At 48.5% G+C, this 19807-nt stretch overlaps 2 long non-coding RNA genes across 4 annotated transcripts in view; one reads left to right on the plus strand and one right to left on the minus strand.

Moving 5' to 3' along the window:
- LOC114680359 (uncharacterized) overlaps nucleotides 1–19807 on the minus strand; it is a 40501-nt gene that overhangs the window by 17342 nt on the left and 3352 nt on the right. For 2 of the 3 annotated variants that reach the window (XR_003732188.2, XR_013397449.1), the window contains exon 2: nucleotides 2324–2422. This is a non-coding gene — a long non-coding RNA (uncharacterized LOC114680359). Of the gene's footprint in view, nucleotides 1–2323; nucleotides 2423–3108; nucleotides 3279–19807 lie in introns of those variants that run through there. The other variant, XR_013397450.1, reaches the window with a different exon arrangement.
- On the plus strand, nucleotides 5902–8057 carry LOC144330861 (uncharacterized). The gene is made up of 3 exons (XR_013397451.1): nucleotides 5902–7218; nucleotides 7533–7601; nucleotides 7742–8057. It is a non-coding gene; the product is annotated as an uncharacterized LOC144330861 (long non-coding RNA).

A 19807-nucleotide genomic window follows, 5' to 3' on the forward strand; every position in this document is an offset into this window, starting at 1 on the left:
AATACTGCATACGCAACAAGCTGGATGGAACTGTTGCCTATTATTCTAAGTGAAGTAACTCAGGAATGGAAAATCAAACATCATATGGTCTCACTCAGAAGTGGAAGCTAAGCTATGAAGATGCAAAGGTTCAAGAAGAATACAAAGGACTTTGGGGACATGGGGGAAAGGGGTGGAAAGGGGGTAAGAGATAAAAGACTACCAGTTGGCTTCAGTGTATACTGCTCAGGTGATGGGGGCACCAAATCTCACAAATCACCACTAAAGAACTTAATCATGTAACTAACTCACGTAACCTAGTCCCCAAAAACCCATGGAAATAAAAAATTAAAAAAAAAAAAAAGAAACTTGAGACCCACGCAGAATTGTCTCCCAAAAGTCTTTTCAGACTTTTTCTAGTCCACATTTGCAGTTAAAATGGTTATAATCATGGTATGTATATAACTTCATCCCATAAGATGGGATGCCAGGCTCCTAGCTTTTCAATCTCCCCAGCTTGCAGACAGCTTATTGTAGGACTTCTTCGCCTCTGTGATCCTAAGAACCAAGAAGGTTCTTTTACATTTAATTAAAGTGTTTTTCATGCTGTTCAAAGTTATCTATAACCATCATTTTAAAAGCCTTTATGGGCCAGGCGTGGTGGCTCACGCCTGTAATCCCAGCACTTTGGGAGGCCAAGGTGGGCAGATCACGAGGTCAGGAGATCGATACCATCCTGGCTAACACAGTGAAACCCCGTCTCTGCTAAAAATGCAAAAAAAAAAAAAAAAAAATAGCAGGGCTTGGTGGCAGGTGCCTGTAATCCCAGCTACTCTGGAGGCTGAGGCAGGAGAATGTTGTGAACCTGGGATGTGGAGCTTGCAATGAGCCGAGATCATGCCACTGCACTCTAGCCTGGATGACAGAGTGAGACTCCGTATAAAAAAAAAAAAAAAAAACAGACTTTATGGGCTGGGTGCAGTGGCTCACGCCTGTAATCCCAGCACTTTGGGAGGCCGAGGCAGGCAGATCACCTGAGGTCAGGAGTTCCAGACCAGTTTGGCCAACGTGGTGAAACCCTGTCTCTACTAAAAACACAAAATATTAGCCAGGCATGGTGGCAGGTGCAATGTCGACTCACTGCAAGCTCTGCCTCCCAGGTTCACGTCATTCTCCTGCCTCAGCCTCCCGAGTAGCTGGGACTACAGGCGCCCGCCACCATGCCTGGCTAATTTTTTTGTATTTTTAGTAGAGACTGGGTTTCACCATGTTAGCCAGGATGATCTCAATCTCTTGTCCTTGTGATCCACCCGCCTCGGCCTCCCAAAGTGCTGGAATTACAGCTGTGAGCCACCACGCCCGGCCGTGAGATCCTATCTTTAAAAAAAAAAAAAAATTAGTTGGGCATGGGGGCATGCACCAGTAGTCCTGGCTACTCAGAAGGCTGAGGCCAGAGGATTGAGAGGATTGCTTGAGCCCAGGAGGTCAAGGCTGCAGTGAGTTGAGACTGCACCACTGCCCTCCCGCCTGAGCAACAGAGCAAGATGCTGTTCAATTACAAATAAAAATATGGTGCCAGAAATGGTGTATGAAAACAGAGAAAAAAATCAAAATAAAATAAAAATAAAAATAAAAATGAGTGAGTGAATGAATGACATGTAAACATAATTGGGATGAATTCTAAGCACACCGACCAGGATCTGAGGTGCGTCTGGAATCTGTATGGCTCCTTCCCCGCTCCCACTCACTCCCTGCTACTGAGGGATGCTGACTCACGCCCGCCTTCAGGTTGCCAATCTGTAAAGTGACATAAAACAAGCACTTACATAAATAGTTCCTTCCAAAGTGAGAAAGGGGGCCGGGCATGGTGGCTCATGCCTGTAATCCCAGCACTTTGGGAGGCCAAGGCGGGCGGATCACTTGAGGTCAGGAGTTCAAAACCAGCCTGGCCAACATGGTGAAACCCTATTATCTACTAAAAACACAAAAATTAGCCGGGCGTGGTCACGTACGCCTGTAATCCCAGCTACTTGAGAGGCTGAAGCATGAGAATTTCTTAAACCCAGGAGGTGGAGGTTACAGTGAGCCGAGATCAAGCCACTGCAGCCTGGGTGACAGAGCGAGACCCTGTCTGAAAAAAAAAAAAAGTGAGAAAGGACTGAGGTGGTTCATTGGCAATAGGGTAACAATACCATTTGTCATTCAAGCCAGAACATTTCTGAGAGAGAAAGGGAAATTTGTTAGTAATTATGCTGGTCTAAAGTGACTTTCCTGGCAAACGTTAGACACACAGCTGTTCACACATGGGAAAAACGAATGCATGGATGGACGGACAGATACTCACCTGCTGTGAGCGCCGTGCCAAGCTCTGGAGAGCCCTCTTCCCACTGGCTGGCTCTGTTCTCACTCTGCCCTGCAGGTCGGTTCTGTTCTTCTTTTACGGCTGGAGAAAGAGGAACCGAGAGAGCTAAAGCAACTGCCTGATGCCACCAGACCAGGAGAATGGACAAAGATTCTTTGCTTGGCCAATCTTTAGTCAACTTTAGAAACTTCTCCAAGGCCCATCTGTGCACTTCCTTGTAAAATCTCGTTTTAGCAAAGAACTCCTCTTTTTTTGAGACAGTCTTACTCTGTTGCCCAGTGGCACGATCTCAGCTCACTGCAACCTCCGCCTCCCTGGTTCAAGGGATTCTCCTGCCTCAGCCACCCCAAGTAGCTGGGATTATAGGTGCCTGCTACCACGCCCGGCTCATTTTTGTATTTTTGTATTTTTAGTAGCAATGAGATTTCATCATGTTGGCCAGGCTGGTCTCGAACACCTGACCAATCCTTGAGGCAAGTGATAAACTTGCCTCAGCCTACCAAAGTGTTGGAATTATAGGCATGAGCCACTGCGCATGGCCGAGTTTTAGCAAAGAACTCTTCTAAGTCAGTTTACCCCACCCTTCATATCCAATTAGATTACTCATTCCCTCTGCCCCCCAGGTAGTGTCTGAGCATCCTGGCCTGTCTTCAGCAAGCATCCTGCTAGGCTGGTTTAGCCCGCATCCCTTACTCCCAGTGCTTTCTCTTAGTAATTTTGCATCTGCTGTTCCCCATCCTGCTCCTTGGCTGTATGTAAATCCTCACTTGCCCGTGCTGTATTCGGAGTTGAGCCCACTCTCTCCCCGACTGCAAGACGCTGTTGCAGCGGTCCCCGCACCTATCATAAGGGGCCTGAACACCTCTGCCTTACTGTGCTCTAACAAGCAGCACTGGATAACCTGCTCTTCCAAACCCCAGATGGAAAGAACGAAACTGCAGCAAATCAGCAGCCGCAACAAAAAGCCTTTGGTGGCAGGGGGAGGGGGTTAGGCGGGGGGCCTGCTGGAAGGCAGGGCTGGACGAGGGCCCTGAGGCGTCGCTGAGGGTCCTGTGTTGAAAGGTATCCACAGCTGAGTGGGTTACTGGGTCTGAGGGGGAGGGCCTTGCACGTGCCCCCAGCTGGGCTGAGTTCAGTCCCCCAGTGCTGGGGCGGGAGGTGCAGCAGTGCGGGAAGGGTCTTTGCCAAGTGAAAGCATGCCAGTCTTTAATTCTCCTTGACAGTACCACAGTGGAGGAGAACCCGGGGTGCCAAGAGGCAGCTGCCCCCAGGTCTCTTGGCAGGTCAGCAGCAGAGTGGGTCCCAAACCAGGCCCTTGCCTCCAGGCCCCCCAGGTTGCTGCTGCTTGTGGTTTCCAGCTGGCCAAGAAAGCGCCAAGACACTGATTAGAAACAGAAGGTTTTTACTGTGGTGGCGACCAGCAGAGGGAAGGACAATAGGGGTGTCTGAGACACCAGGAGACATTTAGCAGGCACTGCCTGGAGAGGAATCTGGCCATGTGGAAGACACATGAGTGCCCAGGGTGGGGGCTGATTCCCGAAAGATGCCTAAGCCTACTCACTGCTGGATGCAATTAAGAGTTTTGTGGTTTGATGCCAGGTGCAGTGGCTCACGCCTGTAATCCCAGCACTTTGGAGGCTGAGGTGGGCGGATCACGAGGTCAGGAGTTTCAGACCAGCCTGGCCAATATGGTGAAATCCCGTCTCTACTAAAAAATAAAAAAACTAGCCGGGCATGGTGGCGTGTGCCAAGTAGTGCCAGCTACTTGGGAGGCTGAGGCAGGACAATTGCTTGAACCCAAGAGATGGAGGTTGCAGTGAGCCGAGATGGCACCACTGCACTCCAGCCTGGGCAACAGAGGGAGACTCTGTCTCAAAAAAAAAGAAAATTGTTTTGTGGTTTGCAAGTCAAGAGCGAGTAAGCCCAAGGGCATGAATCCAGGCGGACAGTGGCGCCTTCCTACATCAAAGCCCCAATCCCGGAACCCTTCCCCTCTCACTCCCTCCAGTCACTCTGCACCTCTAACTGCGGCTGGGATTGTGGCCTGGCCTTCTCTCCCTGGTCCTGGGGAACTCACAGGGCATGGAGGAGCAGGACTCCTAGCAGGATCCCCTGCATGGAGCTCACTCCACCACCCACCATCATCCAGGCTGCTCCTCAGGCCCAAGCACCTTCCCTCCTTGGTGAGCTCCTCTTTGTCCTTCAAGGCCTAAATCAATAGGAAAGGTCTGGAGGGGAACATACCAGAAATCTGAGTGAGGCAGGATCGTGGATGGAAGCATGAGGTTTTTCTTTTTCTTTTTTCTTTTTTTTGAGACAGAGTCTTGCTCTGTTGCTCAGGCTGGAGTGCAGCGGAGCGATCTCGGCTCACTGCAACATCCTCCTCCCAGGTTCAAGCGATTCTCCTGCCTCAGTCTCCTGAGTAGCTGGGATTCCATTACAGGCACGTGCCACCACGCCCAGCTAATTTTTGTAATTTTGGTAGAGAGGGGGTTTGCCATCATGCCCAGGCTGGTCTCAAACTCCTGACTTTAAGTGATCTGCCTCCCTTGGCCCCCTAAAATGCTGGGATTACAGGTGTAAGCCACTGCGCCCGACTCTTTTCCTTCTTTTTGCCTATCTGCTTTTTTCTATACTGGAGAGGTGTTGCTTTGGTGATAAGAGGAAGACTGTAGTGATGATCATGATGCTAGTGACAAGGGTAATGATCTGTCCCAGGTTGGACCCCATCTCTGTTGTCTTGAAACTCCCCTCCCCACCTTTCCCAACGTTCCCCTCAGCAGGCTGGCTCCTTGGGGCTCCTGCATTGGGTCCTTATTTTTGTTATGTTGTTGTTGTTTTAGAGATGGGGTTTCACTTTGTCGCCCAAGCTGCAGTGCAGTGACGCAATCATAGCTCACTGCAGCTTGGAACTCCTGGGCTCAAGCAATCCTCCTGCCTCAGCCTCCCGAGTAGCTGGAACTGCAGACACATGCCACTGCACCCGGCTAATTTTTCCTTCTTTCTTCTTTTTTTTTTCTTTGACACGGAGTTTTGCCCTTGTTGCCCAGGCTGGAGTGCAATGGCGCGATCTCGGCTCACTGCAACCTCTGCCTCCCGGTTCAAGCAATTCTCCTGCCCTCAGCCTCCCAAGTAGCTGGGATTACAGGCATGCACCACCACACCCAGCTGATTTTGTATTTTTAGTAGAGATGGGTTTTCTCCATGTTGGTCAGGCTGGTCTCAAACTCCCAACCTCAGGTGATCCCACCGTCTCGACCTCCCAAAGTACTGGGATTACGGGCGTGAACCACCGCGCCCGGCCTAAATTTTCTGTTTTACAAGTCCTTGTCTTTTATGCACAGCATCTGCACAAGCCATTCTCCGACCCTGGGGCTCTCCCTCCGGCCCCAGTCCCCTGCCCCACTGCCAACCAAACGCTGCCAGTTCACACTGTGATGTCTTCAGAGTCCCTGCGGCTTCATCACAGATTGTGACTCCACGTGCATTTCTGTCATAACTCGAATTACACCCCTCACCCCTGTCCTCCACCCCTGGCTTCATAAGAGCAGGGACAGGGCCTTTTCTTTTTTCTTTTTTTTTTTTTTGAGATGGAGTCTCGCTCTGTCGCCCAGGCTGGGTGCAGTGGTGCAACCTTGTCTCACTGCAACTTCTGCCTCCCAGGTTCAGGCAATTCTCCTACCTCAGCCTCTTGAGTAGCTGGGACTATAGGCACCTGCCACCACACCTGGCTAAGTTTTTGTATTTTTAGTAGAGATAGGGTTTCACCATGTTAGCCAGGATGGTCTTGATCTCCTGACCTCGTGATCTGCCCTCCTCGGCCTCCCAAAGTGCTGGGATGACAGGCATGAGCCACCGCGCCAGCCAACAGGGTCTTTTCTTTTAAATCAACTTCATTATGACATAATTTCATAGAGTAAAAGGCATCCCTTTTAAGTGTACAATGTAATTAGTTTTGACAAGTGTATACACCCTTATAACCACTTTCACAATCAAAATACAGACATTTCCACCATGCCCCTTGGCAGTCAGCCCCCATCCCCACCCTGGCAGGCAACCAAGGATCTGTTTCCTGTCACTGTGAATGTGCTCAGCCGGATCTAGAATTTCATGTAACGTGGTCCTGCAGGCAGTGCTTCTCTGTGTCTGGCTTCCCTTGGCACCGTGCTTCTGAGTCGTCCAGGCAGCTGTGTGTGCCAGTTGCTTCTCCCACTGTTGGTGTTCCGTGCAGGGATGTGCCATGGTTTGTGAACAGTCTCTCTGCTCACGGGTGTTTGAGTTGTTTCCAGTCACAGTTATTATGAATAAAGCTGACATGAACATTCAGGGGCAATCCTGTGTGGACGTACCTGTTTGTTTCTTTGGGTAAATAACAGAAGTAAAATTGCTGGCTCCCATGGTAAGAGGATGGTTAGCTTTTTAAGAACTGCAACCTATTTTCCAAAGTGTCTGGAATAGATCACATTGCCACCAGCAGTGTGTGAAGGCAGCAGTTGCCACACCTCACTCTCTAACATGGGGTACCACTGGATCATGAGTCTTATAGAGCGCACATCCTGGCTCCTGGCCCAGTGCTGGCCACTGTGGGTGCCCACTCTATTATTTTTTTTTTTTTTGAGACGGAGTCTCATTCTTGTTGCCTAGGCTGGAGTGCAATGGCGCCATCTTGGCTCACTGCAACCTCCACCTCCCAGGTTCAAGTGATTCTCCTGTCTCAGCCTCCCAAGTGGCTGGGACTACAGGCACACGCCACCATGTCTGGCTAATTTTTTTATTTTTAATAGAGACAGGGTTTCACCATGTTGGTCAGGCTGGTCTCGAACCCCTGACCTCAGGTGATCCACCTGCCTCGGCCTCCCAAAGTGCTGGGATTACAGGTGTGAGCCACCGCACCCAACCTTTTGTTTTTGTTTGTTTTTTTGCTTTTTTTTTAGAGATAGGGTCTTGCTCTATCCCCCAGGCTAGAGTTCAGGGGTGCAATCACAGCTCATTGCAGCCTCAAACTCCTGGCTCAAGTGATTCTCCCATCTTATCCTCCTAAGTAGCTGGGACTATAGGTGCCCAGCACCACATCTGGCTAATTTTAAAAACTTTTTAGAGTTGAGGTCTCACCATGTTCCCCAGGCTGGTCTTGCACTTCTGGGCTTAAGTGATCCTCCTGCCTCAGACTCCCACAGTGTTGGGATTATAGGTATGTGCCACCGTGTTCTGCCAGCTTTTGTTATTTTAAATATACCACTGGGCGTGGTAGCGCACACCTGTAATCCCACCACTTTGGGAGGCTGAGGTGGCAAGATTGCTTAAGCTCAGGAGGAGTCTCATACCAGTCTGGGCAACATAATGAAACCGTCTCTACAAAAACTACAAAAATTAGCTGGGTGTGATGGCGAACTCCTGTAGTCGTGGCCACTCAAGAGGCTGAGGTGAGAGGATTGCTTGAGCCTGGGAGGTCAAGGCTGCAGTAAGCCAAGATTGTGCCACTACACTCCAGCCTGGGCGACAGAGCGAGATACTGTCTAAAAAAAAAATTACTCAAAGAATACATGGCCAGGGTATAGAAATTCAAATATTAATGAAAAAAATTTTTAATTACCCCTTAATCTGTCGGTCTAGAAACCCATTTTCCAGGCTCCATACCGGGCACCAGGACACAAAGATGAATAAAACACATTCCCGGCTGGGTGCAGTGGCTCACGCCTGTAATCCCAGCACTTTGGGAGGCCAAGGCAGGCAGATCATTTGAGGTCAGGAGTTCGAGACCAGCCTGGCCAACATGGTGAAACCCTGTCTCTACTAAAAATACAAAATTTAGCTGGGTATAGTGGCGGGTGCCTATAATCCCAGCTACTCGGGAGGCTGAGACAGGAGAATCGCTTGAACCCAGGAGGCGGAGGTTGCAGTGAGCCGAGATCGTACCACTGCACTCCAGCCTGGGCAACAAAACAAGATTCTGTCTCAAAAACACCCAAAAACACAAAAAAACCACATTCCCATCTCCAGGGGCTCTACAGGTTCCCGGGGCTCCAGCTGCACAGACAAGGCCCACGTAGGGGCAGGCGTGGGGTGGGCTGCAGGAGGGGTGCGCAGGAAGAGGTGGCCTGAGCGGGCAGTTAGCAAACTCTTCGGGAGGAGGAGAGGCATGAAGAAAGGGTGTTCAAAGTCCTCGCGTGGAGCGCAGAGGAGCTGGAAGTGGGCTGTGTCTGGTGGATGGGGGTTTCCAGACCCCAAGGCTAATGAGAGTGCCAGTATTTAGCAATTGATCACTGCACATGCCCATTGGGTCCCACTGCCCACACAAAGTCAGGGGTCTCACCGCAGCAGAAAAACATCCACCTAGGATCTGCAGTCATGGAGGAGGCGCGGCTCCCGGCTTCCTTTTGATTTTCACTTGATTTTCATGCTCAGATCAATGGTAAACAAAGAAAGTCTGGCCCCAAATGTGAAATAACCAGGTGGGTCTGGGTCCTTGGACCTCCCCTTTTCCGGCTACTCTCCTCACTCAGTCACCCTACCAGGGGATGCTCACATTTCTATCCCAGCCTGCATGTCCCCCATGAGCCTCCACTGACCTTCCCACCTGGCTGTCTTAGAGCCATCTTGGACTTCTGTGCCCTCATATAACTCTGGATACCTCTGTCCCCAAACCTATTCCTTCTCGTCTTCCCCATTCCAGAAATAGGCACCACCATTTGCTCTAACTTCAAACTAAGGAGTCATTCTTTTTTTGAGATGGAGTTTTGCTCTTGCCACCCAGGCTGAAGTGCAATGGCATGATCTCAGCTCACTGTAACCTCTGCCTCCTGGGTTCAAGCGATTCTCCTGCCTCAGCCTCCCCAGTAGCTGGGATTACAGGTGCATGCCACCACACCTGGCTAATTTTTTTTTTTTTTTTTTTTGTGTGTGTGTGTGTATATATATATATATATATATATTTTTTTTTTTTTTTAAAATAGAGAAAGGGCTTCACCATGTTGGCCAGGCTGGTCTCGAACTCCTGGCCTCTGATGATCTGCCTGCCTCAGCCTCCCACAGTGCTGAGGTTACAGGTGTGAGCCACCACGCCTGGCATGAGGAGTCATTCTTGATTCCTTTTTTCACTCCTAACCCATCCAATCCATCACTAAATCCTATTGATTTCACCATCCAAACACTTCCCAAATTGTACAGGCTTCTCTGCATCCAGTGCCACCTCTCCATTCAGAAGCATTATCAATTTCTCCCTGAACTGCCTCCTACCTGGTCTCCTGTTTCTATGCTTACTACACCCTAAGTTAAAATAATATATCAGCCAACAGTGTTTTCTGTAGAAATAGAAACATCCATCCTAAAATTCAAGGGACCCCAAACAACCAAAACTATCTTGAAAAAGAACAAAGCTGGAGGAATCACGCTTCCTGATTTCAAAACTTACTATAGACCATGCACGGTGGCTCACGAGGTGTGTGGATCTTTTGAGGCCAGGATGTCAAGACCAGCCTGGTCAACATGGCAAAAACCCATCTCTATTAAAAATATAAAAATTAGCTGGGCATGGTGGCACATGCCTGTAGTCCCAGCTACTCGGGAGGCTGAGGCACAAGAATCACTTGAACCTGGGAGGCGGAGGTTGCAGTGAGTTGAGATCATGTCACTGTACTCCAGCCTGGGCTACTGAGTGAGACTCACTGTCTCCAAAAAAAAAAAAAGAAAAAAAAAAAGAAAAAAAAAAAAACACCCGGTTTGGGAGAAGTTCAGACGCTGAAGGAATTGTCGGATATCAATCCGTTTTTACCAGCAGAAAGCTGGGGAATATATGGGAGTGGATTCTAATGGGTCAGTCCAGAGCCTCTAGTTACCAACATATCTGACTTGCAAGAGAGTCTAAATCCAGTGTGTTAGCTTCGACAGCTGGGATGGCTCCAACTGTTTGCTTAGCTAAGCTAGTGGAATGACATCTGGACTTGAGTGTCCTGCGCCGGTGGCTTTCCTTGAGTTTTAGAGATAATAGCGACCACATTCGAGTATGTTGCTCTGGCCCATTTGACAGATAACCCTGCAGGTCCAGTGGTGCTCAGGGTATCTGTGACAGGTCATGCTCCTGTGAGTTCTGGTAGGACCCAGTATAACAGTCACAGCACAGGCTGGGTGAGGTGGCTCCCTCCTGTAATCCCAGCACTTTGGGGAAGTCAAGGTGGGGTGGATCACCTGAGGTCAGGGGTTCAAGACCAGCCTGGCCAACATGGTGAAATTTAAATGTCTTTAAATTTAAAGTCTTTACTAAAAAAATACAAAAAATTAGCTGCGTGTGGTGGTGGGTGCCTATAATCCCAGCTACTCAGGAGGCTGAGGCAGGAGAACTGCTGGACCCAAGAGGCGGAGGCTGCAATGAGCTGAGATCACGCCATTGCACTCCAGCCTGGGCAACAAGAGCAAGACTCTGTCTCAAAAAAAAGTCACAACACAGACGCCAAGGGGTTTGGAGCAAAGATATACCCTCCTCTGCAAATGACTATTCTCCATTTAAGCATTGCGCAGCTTCAGATTTGCTACCAGGTACTGGTAGAGAACAAATGCCAGACTCTGGGACCCCAAATGAGGTGTGACCTGGGCCAGCTGTGATCTGAATCAGGTGGGATGTGGCCCATTGAGCCACACACCACACTGCATTGTCAAAGGGAAGATCAGCCTTGAGCAGCTCCCAGGAACACAGGTAAGTCACAGGAGCAGGGTGCTCCCACAGCACCCCTTCCACTCCATCACCTCCTTAGCCACTCCCCACAGATATGGCTTCATGGGGATTCTCCGTGGGCAGAAGAATGAAGAAAGACACAGACCCAGTTAAAATATTGTTTTGTAAATACGCTGGCACCAGCCAGCAGTGGAACACTGTAGCATAGCAGCTTCATTTTAGAATGTGACTGAAAGGCAGAGGTGAAGGGAAAGTCCCCCAGTGGGCCACTTGCCTGGATGGAGAGAAAGCCAGAAGGGCCGTGGCCGGGCGCAGCGGCTCATGCCTGTAATCCCAGCACTTTGGGAGGCCGAGGCGGGTGGACGACCTGAGGTCAGGAGTTCAAGACTAGCCTGACCAACATGGAGAAACCCCGTCTCTACTAAAAATACAAAATTAGCCGGCTGTGGTAGCGCATGCCTGTAATTCCAGCTATTCAGGAGGCTGAGGCAGGAGAATCACTTGAACTCGGGAGGCGGAGGTTGTGGTGAGCTGAGATCACACCATCACATTCCAGCCTGGGCAACAAGAACGAAACTCCGTCTCAAAAAAAAAAAAAAAGAAAGAAAGAAAGAAAGAAAGCCAGAAGGGTTAGGTCTACTCCAGTCAGGGACAGTCACTAACACTTTGAAAGTTCAGGAACTTGGAAAGAACATGTTTGGAGACAGAAAGACAAGAAGGTCTGGGGGCGGGTGTGGATGAACCTCTCGAACTGGGGAGAGATGTGAGGAGATTTGTATTCCATGTGAATGCTCATCAAAGGACACCTTCTACACAGGAAACCTGTAATCAGTAAGTGGCAGGACCTCCCGTTCATACATGTCCATTGGTCTCTTTTCCAGCAGCTCTAAGGTGCTGTGTTAGCGCTTATTCCATCAAGCTTACGTATAATGTGGCCATGGCCACACCTGGAGCTGTGGGAGCCAAGTCTGGAACTGATGCAGTAAGGGCGTCTGCAAGGGCCTTAGATATTTCAGTCTTTCTGCTTTGTCATTCTTGGCATGCTGGTTTTAGGCTTCATGCTTATTGCCTCACGGTTCAAAAATGGCGGCTACTGCTCCAGACTTGGTGACTGCATTAGACAAGAACAAAGGGAAAGGGCAGTTTCCACATTTCTTCATCAGGCCTCAAAGCTTTGTGTTTTTTTGTTTGTTTTTTTGAGACGGTGTCTTGCTCTGCTGCCCAGGCTGGAATGCAGTGGTATGATCTCAGCTCACTGCAACCTCTACCTCCTGGGTTCAAGTAATTCTCCTTACAGGTGTAGCCACTGCACCCAGACAGCTTTGTCTTTTTACTGAAGAAAAGATCTTTTTTTTTGGGGACGGAGTCTTTCTCTGTCGCCCAGGCTGGAGTGCAGTGGCACGATCTCGGCTCACTGCAAGCTCCGCCTCCTGGGTTCACACCATTCTCCTGCCTCAGTCTCCTGAGTAGCTGGGACTACAGGTGCCCACCACCACACCCAGCTACTTTTTTTTTTTGTATTTTTAGTAAAGACGGGGTTTCACCGTGTTAGCCAGGATGGTGTCTATCTCCTGACCTCGTGATCCACCCACCTCAGTCTCCCAAAGTGCTGGGATTATAGGCATGAACCACCGCGCCCAGCCTGTATCCTCTGATTTTATAAGGATGTTGGATATCTAATCCCTACTGAAATAAATTGGGGTGCGGGGGGCAGTGAGGTTTAAGGCAAGGAATGCCAAAGTTGCCAACATATAAAGTTGGAAATTTTATTTATAAATTCAAATTGAAGACTGGAACAGCACTCACTGATCCCACATTGCCTCATGGCAAAATTGGGCTGCCCTCTTGGATGAGCCAGAGCCGTCAGGTTTGCTACAGACCCCTCCATTCTCTATCACTCACCTGTCAGCTCCACCCATTTCCATTACTGCTTGGACCCTGACATAGGATACTGCTTAAGAGTTTTGTTTTGTTTTTAGAGACAGGGTCTCATTCTGTCTCCCAGGCTGGAGTGCAGTGGCACAATCATAGCTCACTGCAGCCTATAGTCACACGCCACCAGGCCTGGCTAGTTTTTAAGTTTTTTGTAGAGGAGGCTTCTCACTATGTTGCCCAGGCTCGTCTCAAACTCCTGGCTGCAAGTAGTCCTCAGACCTCATCCTCCCAAAGGCTTGGGATTACAGGCGTGAGCCACCACGCCTGGTCTGAGAGTGATCTTTTTTTTTTTTTTTTGAGACAGAGTCTCGCTCTGTCGCCCAGGCTGGAGTGCAGTGGCCAGATTTCAACTCACTACAAGCTCCGCCTCCTGGGTTTACGTCATTCTCCTGCCTCAGCCTCCCGAGTAGCTGGGACTACAGGCACCCGCCACCTCGCCCGGCTAGTTTTTTGTATTTTTTTTTTTTTAGTAGAGACGGGGGTTTCACCGTGTTCGCCAGGATGGTCTCGATCTCCTGACCTCGTGATCTGCCCGTCTCAGCCTCCCAAAGTGCTGGGATTACAGGCTTGAGCCACCGCGCCCGGCCTGAGAGTGATCTTTTTGAGCATAGGTTTCTCCCACTGGGTTAGCACAGTGTTTGGCACCTAAAGTGTAAACAGGATTTTTTAAAAAGGAAGTTGCCTATTCTAGTAAACTTGGCTAACATAGTGCATGAAAGGAGAGGGAGAGGCTTTGTGTAAAAAAGACCCACACGCAAATCCTACCTCTGCTACTTATTAATACTAGCTTCCTCAGCCTGATTGTTTCCTTATCTGTGAACTGAAGTCAACAGCATCTGCTCCATAGCATTACTAAGAAGCTCCGATAAGCTCGGGCGTGCAAAACCCCAGACAAAACACGGAAGTTCCCTCCTTCTCCAAGAAAGAAGAATAGCTTAAGTTGAAATGAATTTGGGTTGGAATTAGGAAGGAAGATTTTAAGAGCTGAGGCCACATCTTATTATGTTTGCACAGCTAGAAGTGCTTAATAAATATTTAATGATAATGATCATTTAGCTCAATAGAATATAATTATACAAATTGTGAAAATAAAATTATGCCAGGCTGTCATTACAGATAATGGCCTGAATACAGGGATAACAAGGGGCACACCAGAGCCCGTTGCTGTGACGGCTGCCAACAGGCAGGGAGCTCACAGAGCTGCTAAGGGCTCCATGCAGGGATTGTGGGGCCTGGAAGCTAGGGAAAGGGGTAGGAGCAAGCAATCTGGGCCAAGGGGAGAGGCTGGTGGGAGCCATACTGTCCAGAGCCTTGTGGTCCAGCACGGTGGACCCATCCCACGGGATGATGGAGTAGGAAGTCATTGGAGAGTTTTCAACAGGAGAATGGCAAGAGTTGATATATGATTTTAAAATGTTTTTATCATGGTAAAATATTTATAACATATATATTAACATTACTATTATATATTAACATATATTATTATTATATTGTTAATATTAATTTTATTATTTTGTTATAATTTTATTATTTTGTTATTATTTTGAGATAGGGTCTTGCTCTGTCACCCACCCTGGGGTGCACTGGCACAATCACAGCTCACTGCAGCCTCTACATGTTGGACTCAAGCAATCCTCCCACCTCAGCCTCCAAACCTCTGCCTCCTGGGTTCAAACGATTCTCCTGCCTCAGCCTCCCAAATAGCTGGGATTACAGGCTTGTGCCACCACGCCCGGCTAATTCTTATATTTTTAGTAGAGACGGGGTTTCACCATATTGGCCAGGCTGATCTCAAATTCCTGCTCTCATGATCTGCCCACCTCAGCCTCCCAAAGTGCTGGGATTATAGGTGTGAGCCACTGTGCCCCGCCTAAAGCAAAATTTTTAAAGGAAAGACTGAGGCTACATCTCTGCTATCTGCCAACTAGATACAGGGATTATGCAAATTTCCTCCAGGAAATCAAGCGGAGGGAGTGACTGGGATTACAGAGGCACATCACCACGCTCCATGCTGGGCTTTTTCTGGTTTTTCGATAGTACTCATCCCAATGGGTATGAGGTTGTATTTCACTGTAGTTTTGATTTTCATTTCCCTGATGACAGTGATATTGAACATTTTTTCATGTACTTATTGGCCATTTGTATATCTTCTTTGGAGAAATACCTATTCAAGTCCTTTGCCGATTTTAAAATCAGATTGTTTTTGTTGTTGAGTTTTCGAAGTTCTCTCTATATTCTAGATATTAATCATCCCTTATTGGAGGTATTATTTGCAAATATTTTCTCCTCTTCTGTGGGTTGCCCTTTTACTCTGTTGATAGTGTCGTTTTTTTTGAGATGGAGTCTTGCTCTGTTGCCCAGGCTGGAGCACAGTGGGGCAATCTCAGCTCACTACAACCTCTGACTCTGGGGTTTAAACAATTCTCCTGCCTCAGCCTCCCAAGTAGCTGGGACTACAGGCACGTGCGCCATCACACCTGGCTAGTTTTTTTTTTTTTTTTTCTTTTTGAGAGGGAGTCTCGCTCTGTTGCCCAGGTTGGAGTTCAGTGGCACAATCTTGGCTCACTGCAACCTCCATCTTCTGGGTTCAAGTGATTATTCTGCCTCAGCCTCCCAAGTAGCTGAGATTACAGGCATGCACCATCACACCTGGCTAATTTTTGTATTTTTAGTAGAGACAGGGTTTCACCATGTAGGACAGGCTGGTCTTGAACTCCTGACCTCAGGTGGTCCACCTGCCTCGGCCTCCCAAAGTGCTAGGATTACAGGCGTGAGCCACTGCGCCCGGACTTTTTTTTTTTTTTTTGCGACAGAGTCTCACTCTGTCAGCCAGGCTGGAGTGCAGTGGCATGATCTTGGCTCACTGTAACCTCTGTCTCCTGGGCTCAAGCAATTCTCCTGCATAGCTGGGATTACAGGTGTGTGCCACCATGCCTGGCTAATTTTTGTGCTTTTAGTAGAGATGGGATTTCACCATGTTAGCCAGGCTGGTCTCGAACTCCTGACCTCGGGTAATCTGCCCGGCTTGGCCTCCCAAAGTGCTGGGATTACAGGCGTGAGCCACTGTGCCCGGACATTTTTTTTTTTTTTTTTTTTTTTTTGGCGACAGAGTCTCACTCTGTCGGTCACGCTCGAGAGCAGTGGCACGATCTCATCTCACTGCAACCTCTGTCTCCTGAGGTCAAGCAATTCTCCTGCTTCAATCTCAAGTAGCTGGGATCACAGGTGTGTGCCACCACGCCTGGCTAATTTTTGTCTTTTTAGTAGAGATGGGATGTTACCCATGTTGGCCAAGCTAGTCTCCAACTCCTGACCTCAGGTAATCCGCCCACCTTGGCCTCTCAAAGTATTGGGATTACAGGCGTGAGCCACCACATTGGGCCTGGCTAATTTTTGTATTTTTAGTAGAGAAGGGGTTTGACCATGTTGCCCAGGTTGGTCTTGAACTCTTGACCTCTGGTGATCCACCCATCTTGGCCTCCCAAAGTGCTAGAATTACAGGCGTGAGCCACTGCGCCTGGCTGATAGTGTCTTTTTATGTACAGATTTTTAAATTTTTCATGAAATCCAATTTGTCTATTTTTTCTTTTGCTGCCTGCACCTTTGGTTATCTAAGAAATAACTGCCAAACCGTGTCATGAAGCTTTTCCTCTGTATTTTCTAAAAAATTTATAGTTTTATAACTTTCACTTCAGTCTTCAATACATTTTAATGTTTGCACATGGTATTAGATGAGGGTCCAACTTCATTCTTTTGCATATGGATATCCAGTTTTCCCAGCACATTTGTTGAAAATACTTTTTCCCATTGAATGGTCTTCACATCCTTATTGAAAATAATTTGACCATATGTGCAAGGATTTGTTTCTGGGCTATCTATGCTATTCCATTGGTCTGTATGTTTGTATTTTTTATTTATTTTTTTTGAGGTGGAGTCTTGCTCTGTCGCCCAGGCTGGAGTGCAGTGGCGCGATCTTGGCTCACTGCAAGCTCCATCTCCCAGGTTCATGCCATTCTCCTGCCTCAGCCTCCCGAGTAGCTAGGATTACAGGTGCCCACCACCACGCCCGGCTAATTTTTTTGTATTTTTAGTAGAGACGGGGTTTCACCATGTTAGTCAGGATGGTGTCAATCTCCTGACCTTGTGATCCGCCTGTCTCGGCCTCCCAAAGTGCTGGGATTACAGGTGTGAGCCACCGTGCCCGGCCGTATGTTTGTCTTTATGCCAGTACCACACTGTTTTGACTACTGTAGCTTTGTAGTAAGTTTTTTTGTTTTGTTTTGTTTTTTGAGACAGGGTCTTGCTCTGTCGCCCAGGCTGGAGTGCAGTGGCGCGATATCTCATTGCAACCTCTGCCTCCAGGCCCCATCAACCTCTAGGCTACGAAAGGTAAGGGTCTCTTCTGGCCATCACACAAACTGGTTCTTTCATCATGCTTGATATGAGAATGCCTCAGCTTTTATTGAGCTTTTTTCTTTCTGAAATCTCTCCAATGCAATCAGAAGCAGCTGGCCCATCCCACAAGCTTTGTGGCCACCATTCCCACCATGGTGGCCACTTGTGGCAACTTTGCCTTCAATGGACACTCCATGCAGGCAATGACAGGTGATGGTTTCAGTAACTACTTTGCCAGGGCATGCTGTCAGTAAGGGCTTCTCTACATACCAGCGCAATCAATTCAGATGAACAGCCCCAGATCCTCATTTTTGTGGGTGTTTCCAAGGACCACTCCAGGGGGGGCTCCAAGTATGAATGTTTCAACACTCAACCAGGAAAGCAGAAACTTCTTAGCTATTTCTACTTTTATTTTTTTGAGAGTGAGTCTTCCTCTGTTGCCCAGGCTGGAGCGCAGTGGTGTGATCTCAGCTCACTACAACCTCCGCCTCCTGGGTTCAAGCGATTCTCCTGCCTCAGTCTCCCAAGTAGCTGGGATTACAGGCATGTACCACCATGCCCGGCTAACTTTTGTATTTTAGTAGAGACGGGGTTTCACCATGTTGGGCAGGCTGGTCTCAAACTCCTGACCTCAAGCGATCTGCCTGCCTCAGCCTCCCAAAGTGTTGGGATTACAGGCATGAGTCACTGCGCCTGGCTGAGAATTGTTTTCAAGGGTATTGTCAGCGCTGGAGGCGCATGACTGAGAAGGAGGTGTGTGACTGAAAAGGCAGAGGTGCTATAGAGCAAAAGGGAGGAGATGCTACCTAGAGATCAGGAAGCTGGGACTGCCCCTGGCCCGGAGCCCACACTCGCTCCAGGACTCCAGGGCTGCCACTGTTGAGCAGACACTTAAGAGTGAAGCTGCTCAAAGCACCACATGTGCAGGTGGTGATCCCTATAACCCCACTGCAGTCACTACCCTGCAGTCAGCAGGCAGATAAACAGGCTTCTTCCTCCCACCCCACAGCAATCTTTCACAGTAGCCTCCAATTTGCAGAACCTACCCAGAAGCCAGCCAACAGGGCATTCTGGGAAGTGCAGAAAACTGCCTTGTACCACCCTGGGATGCCCATGAGAATGGTGCAGAGGCACTGTCGTTAAGACAAAGTGAGCCCCTAAAAAATGGAGCTAACAACAGGATGAGACTCACTCACTGAGCTTTTTCCAGAGCCGGGAAGTTCTCAAGGATAACAGTCTTGAATTCTGCCATTTAGGTTTAAAGCTTGTTTCCTTTTTTACATTTTTTTTTTTCTTGTTGTAGAGACAAGGACCTTGTTGTATTGCCCAGGCTGGTCTCAAACTCCTGGTTTCATGTATTTCTCCCGCCTCAGTCTCCAAGTGTTGGGATTACAGCTGTGAACAACCACACTGGCTTTTTTTTTTTTTTTTTCAAATGGTAAGCACTTCTTTTCCAGTCTGGATTTCCGCTTGGCTTCTCTACTTCTCAAATTATTAATAACTGCAAACATCACCTGCCCATTCTACAAGCTGAGCTTCTCATCCCTATTCTTTCTCCCCTCCCTCCCTCCCTCCTTCCTTCCTCTTCCGTGCTCTTTCCTAATGTTAACCCACCCTGTTCTCACACATACTCAAAAGAGAAAGACAAGCCATACAAAAAACAATAGCCAGCTAGGGAAACAAAACATCTACCAGCTTCAAAATATGTCATCACTATGGCTTGTTTCTTGTGTGGACCAAAGGACCCTCTTGTGTAGCTGCTCTTGTGTAGCAGTTCCCTGCCCGTCTTTTGTGAATGTCAAGGGCTTTCCCACTTACAGAGGCAAGGCTGGGAGGGAGAGGGAGTCTGCAGCTCCACCTCCTGCTTGTGCAAACTGCCAGGCGTCGGCTCTGCATAAGGCACAGTGCAATTTCGTCATCACTCAAGAACTAGTGTGTGCTTTTAAAGTGGATCTGCTCCCTTCAAAACCTTTTTTTTTTTTTTTTTTTTTTTTTTGAGAGGAAGTCTTACTGTTGCCCAGGCTGGAATGCAGTGGTGTAATCTCGGCTCACTGCACCCTCCACCTGAATTCAAGTGATTCTTCTGCCTTAGCCTCCCGTGCAGCTGGGATTACAGGTGCTCACCACCATGCCCAGCTAATTTTCGTATTTTTAGTAGAGACGAGGTTTTGCCATGGTGACCAGGCTGGTCTGGAACTCCTGACCTCAGCAATCCATCTGCCTCGGCCTCTCAAAGTGCTGTGATTACAGGTGTAAGCCACTGTGGCTGGCCTGAAACTTTTTTTTTTGAGATGGAATCTCGCTTTGTTGCCCAGGCTGGAGTGCAGTGGCGCTGTATCTGCTCACTACAACCTCTGCCTTCCGGGTTCAAGTGATTCTCCTGCCTCAGTCTCCTGAGTAGCTGGGACTACAGGCGCTCACCACCATGCCCGGCTAATTTTTGTATTTTTAGTAGAGATGGGGTTTCA

Source organism: Macaca mulatta, chromosome 8, assembly GCF_049350105.2.
Source record: "Macaca mulatta isolate MMU2019108-1 chromosome 8, T2T-MMU8v2.0, whole genome shotgun sequence".
NCBI classification, from domain to species: domain Eukaryota; kingdom Metazoa; phylum Chordata; class Mammalia; order Primates; family Cercopithecidae; genus Macaca; species Macaca mulatta.